Below are 19,429 nucleotides of genomic sequence, written 5' to 3'. Positions count from 1 at the left end.
TTAATAAAGTTGAGAAGTATTCTCCTGTTCGGTTTATGGCCCTTAAACATTCTCATTGCTAAACATTAGTCACTGGACATGCAGTAGTGACGTAACTGGAGTTTACTCCCCCACCATCCCCCCGCCCTTGGATTTCGTGGGGGTTGACATCAAAGATGCTGCCCCGGGCGACACCAAAGATTCGGCCCTGGGTGACACCAACCCAAGCAATGCCACTGGGTGTAACACCAACACCAATTTTCTGGCAGTGGATGGTCCGGCACCATCACCTCTTTTAGTCTGGCAAAATTCCGAGGACGGCCACAGATGGCATATTTAGCACACGCTTATATTATGACTCGGGAAAATTGTAATACCATAATTGCAAACATGGTGAGCATGGGTCCCACTGTGGAGCCCATGTTTGCCTCCCTGTGGTGTATAAATATGCCTAGCTGGATAAATCTTATTGTAACCAGCTGGCCCAATGGCTTACACACTGGTCTGGAGTTTTACGACTCGCTTGCCATGAGTTTGAGCCCCACCATACCGTGGTTTGTTTACTTGCTTATATTGTTTACACTGCAGTTGTTGGTGGTGATCCCATGATCTTGTGTGATTTATTTGACCATAGCTATGCAAGGATTAATTTATTAGCCATAGCTACTAACAAGTTAGGTGAATTAATCAAAGGATCAGAACAATGTTCCTTCATGACGGAGCAGTAGCTAATGAATTTTTATTTAATGCATGAAAAATTACTAATGGAAAGATAAAATAACTTTGATTGGATGAAAAAGAATGTCATGGCTGTAGGCCTACATCCTGTGGCTCCCACTTCCAGTACCCTGGATGTTCCCTTACATCACAAATTCATGATGAAACTATTGGCTGTGAAATGGTAATCCTTGACAACCTTCAACTTTCAGACCTTTGTGATTAGCTCTACAGTTTAAGTAAAATTGTAAAATTTTACAACTTGACCAGCAGTATTACTGCAACGATGTTTGTAAGTACAGTAATAAACCGGTTTCATTTAGTATACTAATCTTTTAGCTTCAAATAGTCTGTGGTGCTTCAGAGACATAAGAGGTGTATATGTAATTAATTGGTCAGAGGTATATTGTTGAATTTTCATGTGACATCTGTTGGTCCAGCAAAATTGATATTTTGCCAAGGCTTAGGGGCCAAGGGTGCCAGAAAATTAGTGTGTACATGTACCTGTATATAAAGAATATTTTGGACCTGCATTCATCTGGTTTTGGTCATCATTGCTAGTATATCAAACGCACTGCCTTTTACCTTCTCATCTTTTACAAGCTGACTAACAATCAGTTGGTCACCATTATTATTTTAATTGGAGGAAGGGGTGGGGAGCTAAATTCATAAGGGTCACATAGTGCATGGGGAATAGGAGTCAAGCAGATAGATTTAGTCCAAGGAAAGGGAGGACAGGTTCACTTCTGTCAGTCAAGAGCCCTCACGTGGGCAACAAAGCTCCTCCTTTGAGGGGCAGGTTGGCTCCATTATCACTGCCAGTATGTGAACTATACTACAGTTATCTTTTTTTTTTCCTCTTACCCTATGTAGTGTGGCTCTCATTTCAGTCACTTATGACAAGTTTCCACAAAATAGTCTTGTAATGTTCAACTCTGTTGTGGTTTTAAATACCATCCATAAATAACTAACAAAATGGTCAGGGTAACTCTTGTATAAAATTTGCTTATTGTGAAAATAAGACCTTGATCTTAGATCACTATGTACATTAATCATTTTTAGTCTAGAGTCCTTAAATGCTGCTCATCTTGCATGTGCTAAGATTTTTCAGTGTATAAAGATGGCATGAAGCCAAAGTCTGTGCTGCCAATTGTTTACCCCAAAGATTCTCTTAAAACAAAAATGATAAATTTTATACAGAAGATAAGTTAGGAAATTGTTATATTTAAATTCACCTAGTGGTTTAAAATGTCTTTTCCTTGTTTGTTACTTATGCCATTTTTATTTAATGCCAACTATAATCATCAGAAATATTGATAATTAGGTAGCAAGAAATAATTTTCTGAGGTATTTTATTGTACTCTGGAATGGTAGTGCAAAAAATAGATTGATTTATCTTTGAATCATATATCTTAAATTCTGTAAAAATGTTCACTTTATCACTTTTATATATGTATTTCAACAATATTTTTACATCTTGAGCTTTAGAATGGATTTCTCCAGTATGCTCTCTTGGTATGCATGCTGCATGCATTAGTTTCATGTTTCTTTTTTTATGTGAGAGCTTCTCTGCAAGAGCAGTTTCAGTATCAATATGGTACTAACTCGTGTCTTAACATTCACGTTCATATAATTTCTTATGCACTGAATTACAAAATTAGTTTAACAGAATGCATTTTGAAATAACTTAAATTTTTTACTGAATTAGAATTCAATTCTTGAGTGTTGGCTTGTTCTGTGTGTATGTATGTATATATGTGTATCACCAAAGTTATCACCTTAAATAAATGAAGTACTACAGTGAATCAGGATTGAAATTATAACATTATGGTTACTATTTGATAAGAGGTTCAATATTGGTGCAAAGTCTTAAGGAGCTCCCAGAGCTCTTACACATTTTCTGCTCTTTATACTGTCTTCCATTTTGACAAATACACTTTATGTATATGCAACGAGCCACTTGTCAACACTGCTAATAACTTTAACTAATATATTGTGTGCCTAACATCATTTATTGTACGGATGGCCATCTTAGGGCTTACATTTTCATCTGGTAGTACGTGTAATTACATTTACAAGTACTGATCCTACATTAATTTTCTAACCTTTGATTAACCCCTTCAAACAAGTTCCTTTATGCCGATGAAGGGCTCTTGATCCAAGGAGTTGAACCTGACCTTTTCTCTGGATCAAACCTGATTGCCTCTCAATCCCTCAGGTGCTGTTTGATCCATAAGGGTTTATTGCTGCCTCCAGAAATTTAATATTAACCTCTGATTAAGGTGTACAATAATAATTACAAAATATTGATAGCTTTATCCTGAGTAACAATATAGATCTCACTCCAAGGAAGAACATTAAAGAATAATTAGCCTAGGATTAGTTTATAATAGCATTTTTAACTGGTCTCAGTCAAGGTACATTTAATCCCCAAATGATTCTCAAAGGCTTGTGCTTTATTATGTGGGAAATAAATAATACAGGATGTTGATAATCAGGTTTCCTCCAAATATGGCCTTTAAAGAAATATGAACCATCTGCTTGTACATTTTTTAAATTTGGTTTACTAGAGATTTTGCTTCATTAATGTTGATCCATCACCAGCTCTACAGGACGTAACTTAGTGCATATGTGCAAGTCTAGTGAATGTTTTACAATCCCTGAATCAAGCTGCAAGTATATTGTGATTGTCCTTATAAAATTTTACCTAAAGCTGAAATATTAATATAGAGATGGGAATGTGGAATTAGCCGTGAGAAGAGGGTACATGATGACATAACGCTGAATTCTATAAGAGTGGGGCTATGAACATATTTAGGCTGTGTATTTGAGCAAATGCTCAATAGTTTGCTTAATATAGATGGGTTAGGCAGTGTCATACCCTCCAAACAGGTTAGGTTTTTTTTTTTTTTTTTTTTTTTGCTCCAGACTGTACGAACAATACCAGCTGCTATTTCCCCAGCTCCTTTGGCACAGATTCATTATTAACCATGTTATTATTATTACAAATTATTATAATTGGGGACCCCCCTGAAGTTAGGTACCTTGATGCTGGTGAGGGGGATCATGATCCAAGAAATTTTAATTTTCCTTCCCTTGGATAGAACCTGATTGCCTCTCCCTTCTTCAGGTTCTATGTAACTCCAATCAATTTAGATCTACCCCCTAAATATAAATACAGTAGGGTCCCGCTTATACAGCAGGTCAGGTTCCGGGATACTGCTGTAAAGTGAAACATAGCCCTTTATTAACTTTCAAATGCATATAAAACCCTGATAACATCAGGGAGTATTGATATGTTGCAGTTATTTTAGCTGTAGTGTAGGCACTTCTCTGGCTTGGCAATGATGGAGTGAATGATGGTGTTTCTTTTTCGTGTCACCCTGCTTTGGTGGGAAACTGTAAATGTGTTAATAAAAAAAATGTTTACACTATCATATATTAATCCTTTCAGAGTCCGTGCCGTAGTTCTACGGCTTTGAGTTGAGGGTCCCAACCGTAGTTCTACGCCATGAGCTCAGCTCACTCAGATAAGCTGTGAGTGGTAAATTTGGGCCTAATATGAGAGAATACATCTATGTGGTATGTGTGCACCACATAAAACAAATAATGCAGTACACAGTGCATGACTAGAAAAAACTGAGACCATAATTAAAACAGCGATTTTGCAGTGTTTTTTTTGTATGTTTTTTATAGTTGTATTTGCAATTTCTTGGTCTCATTTGATAGAATGGAAGATATAATACAGAAATAGAGATGATTTTGATTGATTTTAGTTTTGGAAATGGCTTGAAACTAAGCTCAAAGTAATGAAAATGTTGGGTCTAATATACGTTCACAGATGTGGTGATATTATTTATACAATTATTACAGTGTTGCATAACAGTAAATCTTCTATTTTTTGGTTTGAATAAAAATTCATTATGTGAATAAAAAATCAAAATGGAATTAATTTGTAAAGCCTGAGAACATAACTAATGAACAGAGGAAATGTTAGTTTAATGCCAGGAATGCCTGCATTGTTTATTCTGGACCCTATTTTGAAATTGGAATATTTTGATCTTTGCAATAAATTGGCCAAATTACCAATTTCTTTATTTTGTAGTTGAAACAGTTGACTGGACGATTTCTTGTGCTCATTCGATAGAAGTAATACTAGTGAAATAGCTAAAAATTTGGTTGACTGTTGTAATGTAATTGGCCTAAAATGGGAGTCAGTCGGCAAAATCACCGATGCGTAAATATCGCTGACACATCAAAATTCGCAAGAGCATAATTTCGCCAGTTTTCCATCAAATTTCGTACTTTTTGTTCTATTACCTTCAGAAAAGATTCTACCACTTCACGAGATTTTTTTTTTTTTTTTTTTGAAAATTCTTGGACCCTGGTGCACACTTTGAAATTTGGCCTCTGGACCCTGAAAGGGTTAAGTGAACTATAGAGCTAGGCCTAAAAAAATGCATATACAATACACATATTACTTACCTTAAAATATTTTTGTCCATAGCTTATAATGAGTGGTGAATATATTTATTGTAGGAAGTCTGAATAAATGAAGAATGGGTATATAATTGAAAACCGCTGCATTAGTGAAACGCTGTAAAGCAGGGCCCGCCTGTACCAATTATGCCCTAAGGTAAATTATGTATTCATTATACAGTGTTTAGAAAAATAGGTTAGTTGAGATTACTGAATATAGAAAGCAGATTAATAGGACTTGTGTATTACAGCTTAAAATTAACCACTGTCATGTATATAGTGACTAGTGCCCTGTTTATATAAAAAAAAGTTATGCATATAGTCGACACTAGCACTACCTTATAATTTGTTCAATTGTAATTCAGATTTTCAGTAACTTGCTGTTTAAATTTTGTGTAAAATCCTGCAAGTTGCAGATGGAAAAACTGCTTTAATGGAGGGTGGAATATTTCCCCTGTGTGCCACATTTAGGATGAGGCTGTCATTAATGAGGTGGCTAGTATCACTCCTTGGTGTAAACACAATTGGATCAGTGCTTCTATAAATAACAGCAGACTGGAAAAAATTATGGCGTAGCGTGGTGTATAGTTTCACAGGTTTTCACTCGGTCCAGGAAACTGTTGATCTGGCAAGGAGAGCTACAGGTTAGGGTTTTGAAGATATGCAGCCAGAAGACATGACTGAACTTTTAGATGCTGATGAACAAACTGCAGAGGAAATGTTAGAGGTGCTCACTTCCCAGATAGAAGGGAGGCAGATAATGGAAGAGGATGACAGAGAAGAACTTGAACCTAAACTGTTGACACTCTAAGCCTATGTGAGAGACTACAAGATATCAGTAAAATTGTAGACATTTTGACTGAGGATCCTGACACTTCATGAAGCAGATTCTGGACCAAGTAATGATACCTTATCAGATGTATAAAATACTGCAGGATAAAACAGTAGAGATGACAGAATACCTGAGGACCCCAGCAAGCAAACTCTGCATTGACCTCGGTAAAAATAGTCATCCACCTCAGCCCACCAACCACAGCCATCCACCTCAGCCCACCAATCACAGTCACATAGTCATCCACCTCAGACCAGTAGGGCCACATCAACCATCAGGGTCATTATGCACCAGCAACCAAAATTTAAGTTACAGTAAGAAAAATTACTGCACAATCTTTTTAGCTACTCCATTGGAATTTAAAGTAAGAAAGATTGTTTTTAGTAACTTTTTTTGGTTACATGAAACATGGTTTATTTTTTTTTTTTTTAGGTTATCTTAAGTCTACATAATGTACTTTTTATGTGCCCCTAACAACTTATGACCTGATGCATTTCTAGATCAACAAGCAATAGTAGCTACAATGCAAGGTTTCAAAAAACTGATTATTTTTGACAAAATAAGAAATTTACATTAAAAAAAAAAGTTGGAAGGTGTCAAGAATTCAGCCCTATTTTTTCCATGTTATTTATTCTAAGTCACCATTTCATAAGTAGTGTCGATTTCAGGAACCAAACTCCCATGATGCATGAGAGTCCACTGTATTGCTAATACTGCTTTATTTCTGTTTCCAGTATTTTAGTGAGTGGTGATTCTTTTTAAGGTTCTTAATAATGGCATTCACCATAAGCATGGTCTTCTGCTTAGTAGAAACAAGAAGGCAGTCTCACATATATATGGATGGAAAAAGTGTGAAGGCGTGTATTACTGTCTCCGACAAAATTGGATACTTATCCAAATTTGGTCAAGTGAGAGATTCAGAATCCACTAAGAATCCCTTTTTTTTTGTTTCTTTTTGTTCTTGAAAGCAAAGATGATATGAATTTAGAATTGTGAAGACATCCACCTAGCATCACTAAAAAATTCAACAAATATTTTTAAAAAGGAAACGTGTACAGCACTTTGGAATCTTTATTGCCCAAATGTTTTGCCTGCACAGCAGGTTTTTTTTAGTTAAGTACAGGCAAATATAACACGTGATAATACAGTAGTAGTAACTGAGGTGATTAGTCCCTCAGCTTTGATAGGTGGTGGTCTTTCCTCAGTCTAAAGCAGAATCATGCAGTCAGACTTTATGTACTGAAACAGAAGTGAGATGTCTGCATGACTCTTCTTTAGTCTAATTACCTCTGGTTACCTCAGAATTAATACCACTACTGTCTCCAGTGTTATACTTGCCTATTTTTGACTGAAGAAGCCCTATGTACATGCAAAACATTTTGGTAATACGAATAACCAAGTGTTTCACATTTTATTCATCAGCTTGTGGGTATTGTGTACCATTAATACTATAAGATCTTCTTGACTCAAGAAATCGTAATGACACGATTGCAAATAAACCATACCCCATGGGGTATGGTTTATTTGCAATCGTGTCATTACGATTTCTTGAGTCATGTTGACGGCAGTGAAGGGACTTGAGCTAGAGTTCGTCACGGCCACGCTAGCTGGAGATTCGTCTGTAAAAACTTGCATTTGTGGTCACAGAGGTGCCTGTGCTAACTTTCCTATGGTGTAGAAATATACCTAGTTGGATGAATCTTATTGTGGCTAGCTGGTCTAGTGGCTAACGCGACGGGCTGGAGTTTTGAGACTCTATGACCGCGGGTTCAATCCCGGCCGGGGGTATGGTTTATAAGATCTTCTTGCCTTGTTTGGAAAAAAATAATGGCAGTTTATTTTTTTAAGTCCATAATTTTCTATTTAGGTTATGATAGCCACCTTCTGTGGGTAGTAGAAAAACTTTGTCATCCATTTCCTAGCATTTTGCTTTTTCAAATTATTATTCAGTGTATAGTATATGCATTTATGAGGTTAACTACTTATACAATTAATTGTAAGATTGCTTTTAAGTTTCTAGGTAATCTTTGAATATATGCTAATAAGGTGGGAAGTACAGTCCCTGCACTCTGATAGATGAATGGGGATGTTGCTGTTTGGAAGGCCATTTGAGTTGTGATGTCCTTGAATTCCTGGTAAGACACAGGTATTGGTTGAATGGTGAATGTTTCCTTTGAATGACACTGGCTTAGTGGGAAATAGCTGATGTAAAAAAAAAAAAATCATACTTTGAATGACTACAATTTATGAGAAAACAGACTTTGCCATATGAAACTTAAATTAACTTCCTTTCGTAACTAGTGCACAAGCTGTATAAATATACTATTTGCATTCTCCAAGTTTAAGTTTCAAGAAATTTTTTGAACTTTTCAAAAAAGTGTTGCGCTGGATGCTTTCAAGGGTTTACAAAAAGAGAAATTCACTTTTAAACTAATTATTGTGTATGTATCAAATATAAACCAGAATGAGGTTTTACCATATACTATATCATATTTGCTTGATTGTGTAATAAAAAAATTATGGGGTTCTTTATATTCATTGTGGTTCTGTCATTAATCAGCAAAATTGTCTGTGCCTTTCATACATTATAAGAAAAAAGTGACCTGACTCTTGGTGATATTTCATAAAGTATAAAACATTAAATGCAGCATAAAAAATATAGTAATGTGCATGCAAATTTGCATGTAGTATATGGATATACATTTACATCATCCCAGTCTTATATTCATACAAATTAACTAATTATACATCACTGTATAAAGTTTCTCTAATTAGCACTGAAGTGAACCAATAGCTGAAAAGTATGAAATGCAAAATAAATATACTCGACTAAAGTCTGTTTTCCTTCACTTTATTTTTCAGTTGTTAACCATACATAGATTTGCCAGCAAACAGCATTCATGTTTGCTCTACCTCCTCCATTAGCTTAGGATTTTTAGAAAAAGTTGTTTCTGGGGTAATTTGGTAGGTAACTGTGTGGTCAAGAGTTGGTAAATTTATGCAGTTATTGTAAGGATTTCCTCTTCAAGGGGGGCTCCTTGGCGTGGTGAAGAGGCTCTTGGTCTGAGGAATTAGCCCTGTCGGTCTTCTTCCTCAGACCGAACCTAATTACCCCCCATTCTCCCCTCCCCTATCCCATCCTCCCCATCCTCCCCTTTTTCCATTCCTCCTCCTCCTCCTCACCCCTCCCTTTTGCCCTTCCTCTTTTTAGCCTTCGTGATTTCTCCCACAGGCGCGCTAGTTCCTAGGTGGGGGAAAGGACACCGGGGTCCATCCCATTCCGTTGAGGTTTCTTGGCGGTGGCGTAGTTTGCCGTGGAATCTGGATTGCCTAGGGATGTCCCGATCCCTCTCCGGTATCCCGGAGTAGCTTTGGGTGTCTTTTGGGCGACGGGTGTATCTCTGGAAGCCACCTTTCGGATTCCGGGGGTGGTGGCTGAAGGAGGTATGCTTTGTGGCGGATATCCGGCCGCCCTCTCTTTTGTCCACCGAGGTAGCTCGGCAGATGTGAGGTTGCTATCCCAGATTGCTGGTTTACTGGCATGAAGGGTAGGGTATGGCACGGGTTCCATGCTGCATCTGCGCTACTAGCGGTGTCGAGTCCTCTTGGGCGCGGAGGGAGATTTCTGGCCCTTTCATTCCTCCTAGGAACTATCCCTCCCCGGTCCCCCCTTTTTTTTTCTTTTTTTATTTTTATTTTCTTTTCTTCTTTCTTTTTTTTTCTTAAAAACAAAAAGAAAGAAGTAACCTAACCATGGCAGCCCTAGTCCATGAACCTGGTACCCCCGGGCCCCTTCTTGATACCGCACCCCGTTCTGACCCCGCCTCGTCTTTGGACCACTCTTCAGACATTCCTCATGCCTCTGTACCTATTGCCGGTGCTGTTTCCTCACCCGCTTCAGGTACTGAGGCCTCGACTGACTCCTTCGATTTATCAGACCTTCGCTCTCCTCTGACTATGCTTCCGGCCTCTCCCTCTACGGTGCGGCAATTTTCAAATCGCCGACCCGTTCCACGTCGGACCAACTCTGGTCCCACGCCTAAACGTCAACGACAATTACCTGCTGATGATACTTCTCCACCTTCACCTTCTCGTTCTTCTCAGAAACGATCGACACGTCCTTCACTACCTTTCCACGCTCAGTTTCAGACTGAACAGTGGACTAAATTCTTCACTTTACGACCAACTTCCTCTACTGCCTATCTTTCTGACCATAGTATTGGCAAGGCACTCCTACGCCATGTTGGTAAAGATATTTCTTTTCATGCTCTTAAGAGCGGTACGCGCATCATTACCGTACAGAATGCTACCCAGGCTCGTGAGCTCTCTCGTCTTTCCCATATAGATACTGTTCCTGTCACCCTTGAAAAACATCATTCCCTCAATTCTTGTAGTGGTACCGTTATTCTACCCCATACCATAGTTCAACAAAATTTCCAGACATGTGGCACCGATATTCTAGAACAGCTGGAACTCCAAGATCTCCCAATCCTCAAGGTAGACACTTACGTTCTTCCTGCCCGTGGGCGGAGACGATACCCTAGCAATGTGGCTCGTTTAACTTTTGACAGCCGAGAACTCCCATCCTCCGTTTATATAGCAGGACATCGGTTACAAGTTCGAAAGGTGATCCCTACACCACAACAGTGTAGAAATTGCTGGCGATTTGGCCATCCAGCGAAATATTGCAGATCTATCGCCGAATGCCCAGTCTGTGGTGCCGATGACCATTCTAATACGTCTTGCAATCGATCTCCCTCTTGCCTTAACTGTCATGAGGCTCACCCTTCGTACTCTCGCCGTTGTCAGGTCTATTTAAACGAGCGGGAAATCCGTTACCTCAAAGAGACAGAAGGTCTCCCTTATGCCATGGCAGTTTCTCATCTCCGCCTCCAAGGGAGACTCCCACGTGTTTCTTATTCCCGTGTTTCAAAACGTCCCCCCACTTCTGGTATCCCATCTTCTACACCCACCTCTGTGGTTACCTCTCCCATAATCACTCCTGTATCTAATCCTTTTGCTGTCCTCGGCTCAGACGTCCCTACTTCAACGCCTCAGTCTAATCTCGCTTCTTCGAGTTCTCTCTTACAAGCCTCAGTATCGACGAGACCTCGTACGACACCTCTTCCCAATCGTCCCTCTACTTCTCAAAAGTCAAAAAAAGGTCCGGTAACACCTCCTACCCATCTTCCACCTCCTCATTTTACCCTCCCTGTCTCTGTCCCTAGTTCTTCCCCTCTCACTGGCTCAGTTACAAGTGCAGAGGTTCACCCTCCTCCTCGTAATGTACCTTCCTCCCCTGTTCCCTCCCAAGTTTCTTCCTCTTCTGCCACCTCCCAGGTTCCTGTCTCTTCTGTCCCCTGCCACGCTTCTCCAGTTCCCTCCACCCTTTCGCCCCCCCCTACCTTGGTACAGTCCAATACAGTTCCAATCTTTACTCATCCTCCCCCTACCATTCCCAATATTGTCTCCCATACGACATCTCTGAATTCCGAAACACTTGAAGCAATCTCTGAATATATTGCAGAGACCAAACCATCAATGGACACTGATCCACCTTCCGCTCTTCCTCTCTCCTCTGCTCCATCTGCGCAACTCCTTTCTTCACAGCGCACCGTTCCTTCGCTGCTTGAACATTTTCCACTGCCTCCGCATGTGGACTTTTCTAACCCTTCTAGTCCGTAGGAACCCTTACCTGCGGATTTCAAGTATCTTCATCATTGCCAATCATGGCCTTTTTACAGTGGAATATACGCGGCCTCAGGGGTAATCGGGGTGAGCTTCAGATGTTACTCTCCCAGTTTGCCCCTGTTGGTGTTTGCTTACAGGAACCAAAATTACACTCTGCTGTTATTTCTCACATCTCAGGCTATAATTTATTGTATTCTTCAGATCCTTTTCCTGATGGGACCTTTAATGAAAGTGCCCTTCTTCTCCGCACTGATATTCCGTACCATCAGCTATTTGTTCATACTTCGCTGCATTACACAGCAGCCCGTATCCACTTACATAGGTGGTATACGCTCTGTTCTTTATATCTCTCTCCTTCTCGGGCATTATCTATTCCGGATTTTGCCTTCCTTGTTTCGTCATTACCGCCACCGATTCTGTTACTTGGTGATTTTAATGCCCACCATTTCCTCTGGGGAGGGTCTCACTGTGATTCCCGTGGAATTCAGTTAGAGGCTTTTCTTGCCACCCACCCCCTCCATGTTTTAAATACAGGTACTCACACCCATTTTGATCCTCGGACTCATACTCTCTCTTGCATCGATCTCTCAGTTTGCTCTTCCTCCGCCGCATTAGACTTTACTTGGTCTGTTCTCCCGGACTTACATGACAGTGATCATTTCCCAATCATTCTTACTTCCCCTTCATATTCGCCACCTCTTCGCACCCCACGCTGGCAATTTAATCGGGCAAATTGGAACCTTTACTCACACCTGACTGTTTTTAAAGAGGTTCCTTCTTCGTCCTCCATCGATGAGCTTTTACACCTCTTCTCGTCCTCCGTTTTCACCGCAGCTTCTCATTCTATACCCCAAACTTCGAGCAGGCATTCTCAGAAATGCGTGCCTTGGTGGTCTCCTGCTTGTGCTCGTGCAGTACGTTTGAAACGCGCTGCATGGGGCAGGTACCGGTACAATAGAACCACAGAGCGACTCCTTGATTTTAAACAGAAGCGTGCGATCGCTCGCCGTGTCATCCGTGACGCTAAACGCACTTGCTGGCGAGATTATGTCTCCACCATCACCTCTGCTTCCTCTATGAGTGCAGTCTGGAAAAAAGTACGAAAACTGAGTGGTAAATATTCTCCTGACCCGGCTCCTGTTCTGCGGGTTGCCGGTGTTGATATAGCAAACCCACTAGATGTTGCCAATGAAATTGGCAATCATCTGGTCCGTATTTCTCAGGGACTCCATCTATGCCCCTCATTTCTTTCCTCAAAGTCTGCCAGAGAGTTAGCACCCTTGGACTTTTCTTCTCTCAGAGAAGAACAGTATAATGTGCCTTTTACACTTCAAGAACTGGAGGCAACACTCTCAGCTTGTCGATCATCGGCAGCTGGGCCCGACGACATTCATATTCGTATGCTACAACATTTACATCAGTCAGCCCTTGCAGTCCTATTACACCTTTACAATCTTATTTGGTCACAAGGAGTTCTTCCACAGCTGTGGAAATCCGCCATTGTTCTCCCTTTCCGCAAACCAGGCACTACGGGACATGAAACCTCCCACTATCGTCCCATTGCTCTTACCAGTGCAGTTTGCAAAGTAATGGAACGTCTAGTAAATAGACGTTTAGTGTGGTATTTAGAGACACACAACAGTCTCTCCACTCGTCAATATGGCTTTCGTAAGGGACGTTCTACCATAGACCCCTTACTGCGCTTGGATACGTATGTTCGTAATGCCTTTGCGAATAACCACTCAGTTATTGCCATATTTTTTGACCTTGAGAAGGCATATGACACAACTTGGAGGTATAATATTTTAGCCCAAGCCCACTCCTTAGGCCTTCGAGGCAATCTACCATCCTTCCTTAAGAACTTTTTAACTGACAGGCATTTCCGTGTTCGGGTTAATAATGTGCTCTCCCCGGACTTTGTCCAAGCTGAAGGTGTCCCCCAGGGATGTGTTCTGAGCACAACACTTTTTCTCCTTGCTATTAATGATTTGGCCTCTAGTCTTCCATCAAATATTTGGTCATCACTCTATGTTGATGACTTTGCTATTGCCTGTGCAGGCGCTGACTGTCACCTCCTTACAGTTTCTCTCCAGCATGCAGTCGACCGTGTTTCCAATTGGGCCACCACACATGGGTTTAAATTTTCCAGCACTAAAACCCACCAAATCACTTTCACTAGACGCTCTGTCATCTCTGATCATCCTTTGTACCTCTATGGCTCACGTATCCCTGAACGTGATACAGTCAAGTTTCTGGGCCTCCTCTTTGATCGTAGGTTATCCTGGAAACCTCACATTACCTCTCTGAAGGCAACTTGTCACAGCCGGCTGAACCTTCTTAAAACCCTTGCTCATCTTTCGTGGGGAGCTGATCGTCGAACCCTCCTTCACCTACATTCCACCCTTATTTTATCGAAACTTGATTATGGTGACCAGATCTATTCAGCGGCATCTCCTGCTACTCTCTCTAGCCTTAACCCCATTCATCACCAAGGATTACGTTTATGCCTTGGTGCTTTTCGCTCTTCCCCTGTCGAAAGCCTCTATGCAGAAGCGAACGTTCCATCCTTATCCGATCGCCGTGATGCCCATTGCCTGCGCTACTATGTACGCTCTCATGATCTCCGCAATCCTTCCATTTATAGAATGGTCACTGATATTAGTAGACATTCTTTATTTGTTCGCCGCCCCTGCTTACTCCGTCCCTTCTCTCTTCGCCTTCATTCGCTCTTGTCTTCTCTTCAACTACCACCTTTCTATGTACATGTAGCATCTCACTTTTCCCTACCCCCCTGGGAGGTCCCAGCTGTTCGAGTCTGTTCTTTCTCCCTCCCTTGCTCGAAAGCCCAACTGTCTACGGTCGCTTCCCGCTCTCTTTTTCTTGACCACTTTCACTCTCATTCTCATGCCATTGCTGTGTACACAGATGGCTCTAAGTCTTCTGACGGCGTAGGATTCGCAGCAGTGTTTCCGGACAGCGTCGTACAAGGGCATTTACTATCTTCAGCTAGTATTTTTACTGCTGAATTATATGCCATCCTTACAGCACTTATCCGTATTGCATCTATGCCTGTGTCATCATTTGTGGTTGTCTCAGACTCCCTTAGTGCTTTACAGGCTATACAAAAATTTGATACACCTCACCCCTTAGTCCTCCGTATCCAACTTTGGCTACGCCGCATCTTTACTAAGCATAAAGATATTGTTTTTTGTTGGGTCCCTGGTCATGTTGACGTACAGGGCAATGAACAGGCAGACACTGCTGCGCGGTCAGCAGTACATGACCTACCAGTTTCTTACAGAGGTATTCCATGTACGGACTATTTTGCTGTAATATCTTCCCACCTTCACACCCGTTGGCAACAACGTTGGTCTACTATGCTCGGCAACAAACTTCAGTCTATTAAACCGAGTATAGGTTACTGGCCGTCTTCTTATCACCAGTGTCGAGGTTGGGAGACTACTCTCTCCCGTCTTCGCATTGGCCATACTCGTCTTACTCATGGATATCTCATGGAGAGGCGTCTTGCTCCTCTCTGTGAGAATTGCCAAGCTCCATTATCAGTCAGCCACATTCTGTTGGACTGCCCACTTTATCAACGAGCACGCAGAATTTACCTCTGTCGTCGTCTTCGCCCCGCTGCTCTCTCTTTACCTTCCCTTCTCGCTGATGGACCCACCTTTCATCCGGACTCTCTTATTGACTTTTTGACAACGACTGACTTACTTCACAAATTCTGATACTTTCAGCCCTTTCTACTTGTATCTCTTGCTACCCTCTACCCCCGTACTATCCCCTGCCCCGCTGTTTTCTGTAACCTGCTGATCATCCCCCCTCCCTCCTGCCATCCAATTCCCTTGCTTCCTTCCCTACCCTGCAGCGCTGTATAGCCCTTGTGGCTTAGCGCTTCTTTTTGATTATAATAATAATAATTGTAAGGATTTCATGAGGCAATAATATAGATGAGAGCATTTCTGAATCACATATACAAACACAAAAGTGCCAATGATTCTTTTAAATGAAGTGTAATTTATTGTCCTGGCCTCTTTAAAATTCAAATTCTTCTTCATTGAAAATAAGCTGCATTGAAGGTCTGCCCAAATTTTTGCCCATTTATAAGCAGTGAAACATTTACCTATGAAAGAATGATAGAAAATGAGAATTTCACAAATATATTTATTAATACTACTGTATAGCTGACTCTTAAAATATAACTCGTCATATGATTTCATAGCGATACTATTTTTTTATACATAAATAAGAGAAACTGAATGTCCTAGACCAGCAACTCTCTCTATTCTTTCAGGGGTTTTTTTTTACTATGGGATATAAAGATTTTTAAATAATATACAGACAAACCCTTGATTCTGTGCTTTGCAATCTGAAATTTGATTATATAATGTTTTTAAGAAAGGTCATGTTATGGATAGTTTCTATTATTCATGGTTTTTCTTGGTGCCCATTGTCTTTTTGCTTGGTACATAACTCCTAAACTGAATGCTAACCTTAGGATTTCATTTAAAATGCGTTCATTTATTCTCATGTCAATATCACGCAGATACGTGCAATATATATATAATTCGTAGAAGTAAATTTTCCTGTTCTACCATGGTTTCAGGATTCGCATCAGCTCCAGGAGCCTAATCCCCACAAATTATGGGATTGCACTGTACTGTATTAATTTGTATTAAATTAAATTTTTTTCTTACTTGTAGTGATGTAACTTGTAATAAAGTTGGTAGAATTACCAACAATATGTAAAGTGAAAGGACACAAGTGCAACTAATGTGACATTTTATTGTGGCAAAGTTTCGCTTTCCAGTCAAGCCGTTACGGCTTGACAAAGCTCCTGGAGAGCGAAACTTTGCCACAATAAAATGTCACATTAGTTGCACTTGTGTCCTTTTACTTTACGTGATGTAACTTGTAGAGATGTACAGTAATTTTACCTGTATTGTTAATGGGGTTATTGTGTAATTAGAAAGCTTTTAAATTTGGCCATTGTTTCAATACTCTTGACCTAAATTATGCTTGACTGAATTTTGCTTGGATTCGTAATTCCTTTTTTTTTTTTTTTTCTTGCTTCTGTGCTTTAGCTTATCAGTATTTCAGCACCTAGTTTTGTATATGCTTCTCTTTAATTTGTAATAACATAACATTTAATGTCAGCATTTACAATGCACGTGTTATTTTTTAATTGCATTCTTTGAATGTTGACCATGAAGTATTTTGTAATTTAATTTATTTTCATTTTGTAGGGAGCACTAAACCTGTAGGGGGTCATACAGTGCCTTGGGGAATGGGAAACTGTCATTCAGCTGAAGGAAAAGCAAGCTAGCTCCAATTCTTTGGATCAAGAACCCTTCATTGGCATCAGTGCACCTCCTTTGAATGGTAACTGATAATAGTACAAAAAATCTTTGCAGTTAGACATAGAATTCTATGTAGTTAGTATTGAATTTCTCTTGGTATTTGTATGACCATATGGGTTTAGTGCTTATTTTTATTATAATCTTGGTTAGGTATGATTCAAATTACTGTTTATCTTCATATAATTTATTGCCTTCACTGACATAGCATTTAAATGAACCATGGGTGATTTATACATAGTACCTAAATGTTTTTCTGTCTTTTGGCAATATATGTAGACAGTCCCCCCCCCCCCCCCTGCTTCCTCCATTTTTTTTAAACAGGATTAGTCTAGATGCCAATGTTACTGTATTCATCACATGTAGCTCTATCATCTAGAATACATCAAACCTGAATGTTCTTTTCCTCTACCTCACCTGCATTTCACTTGTAGTGTCACTTTAAATTTGTTAAGGAGTTGGCACTTTCTTTTTTTGAGATTTAAATTTATATATAGTAGTTCATTTCTTATCATCCTTGTATATCAGCCTTATTTTACCACTCAGCAGAAAGTAGTGTGAAGTTACTGATGGTTCTGTATTTGCCAATGAATAATTGAGACTGCTGCATTTTACAGAAGCTTGTGTGTAAAGTTTCTCCTATTCTGTTTCTTGTGCTACTGACTCAAAGGCATTGATCAAGGATTTTACCTCATTTTATACTTTAGTAAAATAAGAACTTATTTATTTATGAGTATAGTGGTTTTGACGTGCAACCTTTTCTGCAGAACTTTGATTCCTAAAAACGTGTAGTAAGCTTTATCACATACAGCCCACAAACTGAGAATAAAAATTTATCAATGTTTTGGACTATTATAATTTCTCAGGTGGAGAATACATAGTACATACATAAATTTCAAGATAGTGCAAAACAGACTACCAAGCTTATCTGGTTATAATTTCCAATTTGTGGACATTGTGGTGTGCTTCAGCACAGCACTGTGACTTTCTTTATACATTAGTAAACCTTTTTTTTTTTTTCCCCTTCATACATTGATAGTTTATTTTTTTTTTATATTTGTTGAAAGTGTCACAGTGGAAGTTATTAGAACTTTTTTTAAGATAGGTAATTATTAAAAATTACTGTACATACAGTGAACTTGGTAGGTGTATAAGTTTGTGTGATCAGTTATTTTTTAATAAATTTTTTAATAAGTACTGTATGCCTGCAGTGTACAGCTAACTAACAGTTGAATGAATTTGCTTGTCATATTTATGCATAAGTGTAAGTATAATGGATTTGTGTATTGATCATGCATAAGCTTAGTTTGTTTTGATTTATTAGTGAGAAGTATTAACTTGATTTCCAATGTGGACAAATTACTGAAAAACAGAGTCAATATGTTAAATATTTTATTCATGTAAATTATGAAGTGATAAAAGTTTGGAACATGGCCAGTTTACCTTCTATAAGGTATTGTATTATTGGAGAATATAAGGTGTCTAAATATATTTTATTGATAATGTAAATTTTGTAGTGCTAGGGAGGAAAAGGTTTATTCAAAAGTGTAGTTTTCCCCTCCATGTGTTACTGAAAAGCTCATCAGGTCTAATCCACCTACAGTTAGTACCTTTACTAACACCCACATACATTTTTGGATTGTAACACACACAATACAGTTTCACTGAAGCTAATTCTAAAAGATTATAAGAGCACTATAAATTAATATATGTATACTGCATTCCAGAAAGAACTTTGAAAAAATATTAATGCGATTCTTAGTACAAAAAAAAATTCTGAATGATGAAAATTTAGCTTATACTATGGTATTATGAAGGCATTTACAAAACCTCTCGTTTAACAATGATAGACTTGATAATTTTTACACTTCTGCCACAACTCAGAAACCCAATCAAATAAAGTGCTAAACCCAAAAGGGTCATTCAGTACTAAACAAATCAGAAAAGGAGGGTGCAGTTAAATTTTCAGGCTCTTTAGCTAAAAAGACTGGAAATTTTTAGTTAACTTATCTAGCCAGAAAATACCATTTTATTTACAGTACACCAAGACTTGATGTACTGTAGTGTTTTAAATCATTAGGCCAGGAGTGTCTCATCATAAAATCTGAAATCAAATTGTTTTAGCACTAATAAAAAAAAAAAAAAAATAAAAAGACCTGCAGGTTTAACAACTGGCTATGTATAGAAATTTAAGTTGCAACCATGAATTTTGGAATGTAAATAAATTTTGTTATACAGTATAAAGTTTGAAGAAAAAAAAAATGTCTTGAGAATATTGAAACCCAACTGTTTGATATTATTATTATCATTATAAAACTGATAGATACATGATGAACAAAAGGTAGGGTCAGCTTTCAGTGTT

At 39.1% G+C, this 19,429-nt stretch overlaps 1 protein-coding gene across 2 annotated transcripts in view; it reads left to right on the top strand.

Annotated features, from left to right (window-relative positions):
- LOC128695255 (ubiquitin carboxyl-terminal hydrolase 19) overlaps window positions 1–19,220 on the top strand; it is a 77,138-nt gene extending 57,918 nt beyond the window's left edge. Inside the window, exon 20 of one of the 2 annotated variants that reach the window (XM_070095484.1) lies at window positions 16,957–19,220. The gene's annotated coding sequence lies outside the window, so the exon portion shown is untranslated. Of the gene's footprint in view, window positions 1–4,150; window positions 9,124–16,956 lie in introns of those variants that run through there. The other variant, XM_070095483.1, reaches the window with a different exon arrangement.
- The last annotated feature ends 209 nt before the right edge of the window (window positions 19,221–19,429 follow it).

Source organism: Cherax quadricarinatus, chromosome 50, assembly GCF_038502225.1.
Source record: "Cherax quadricarinatus isolate ZL_2023a chromosome 50, ASM3850222v1, whole genome shotgun sequence".
Classification (NCBI taxonomy): Eukaryota; Metazoa; Arthropoda; class Malacostraca; order Decapoda; family Parastacidae; genus Cherax; species Cherax quadricarinatus.
The sequence above is the reverse complement of the archived record's forward strand: the minus strand, read 5'-3'. Positions and strand labels throughout refer to the sequence as shown.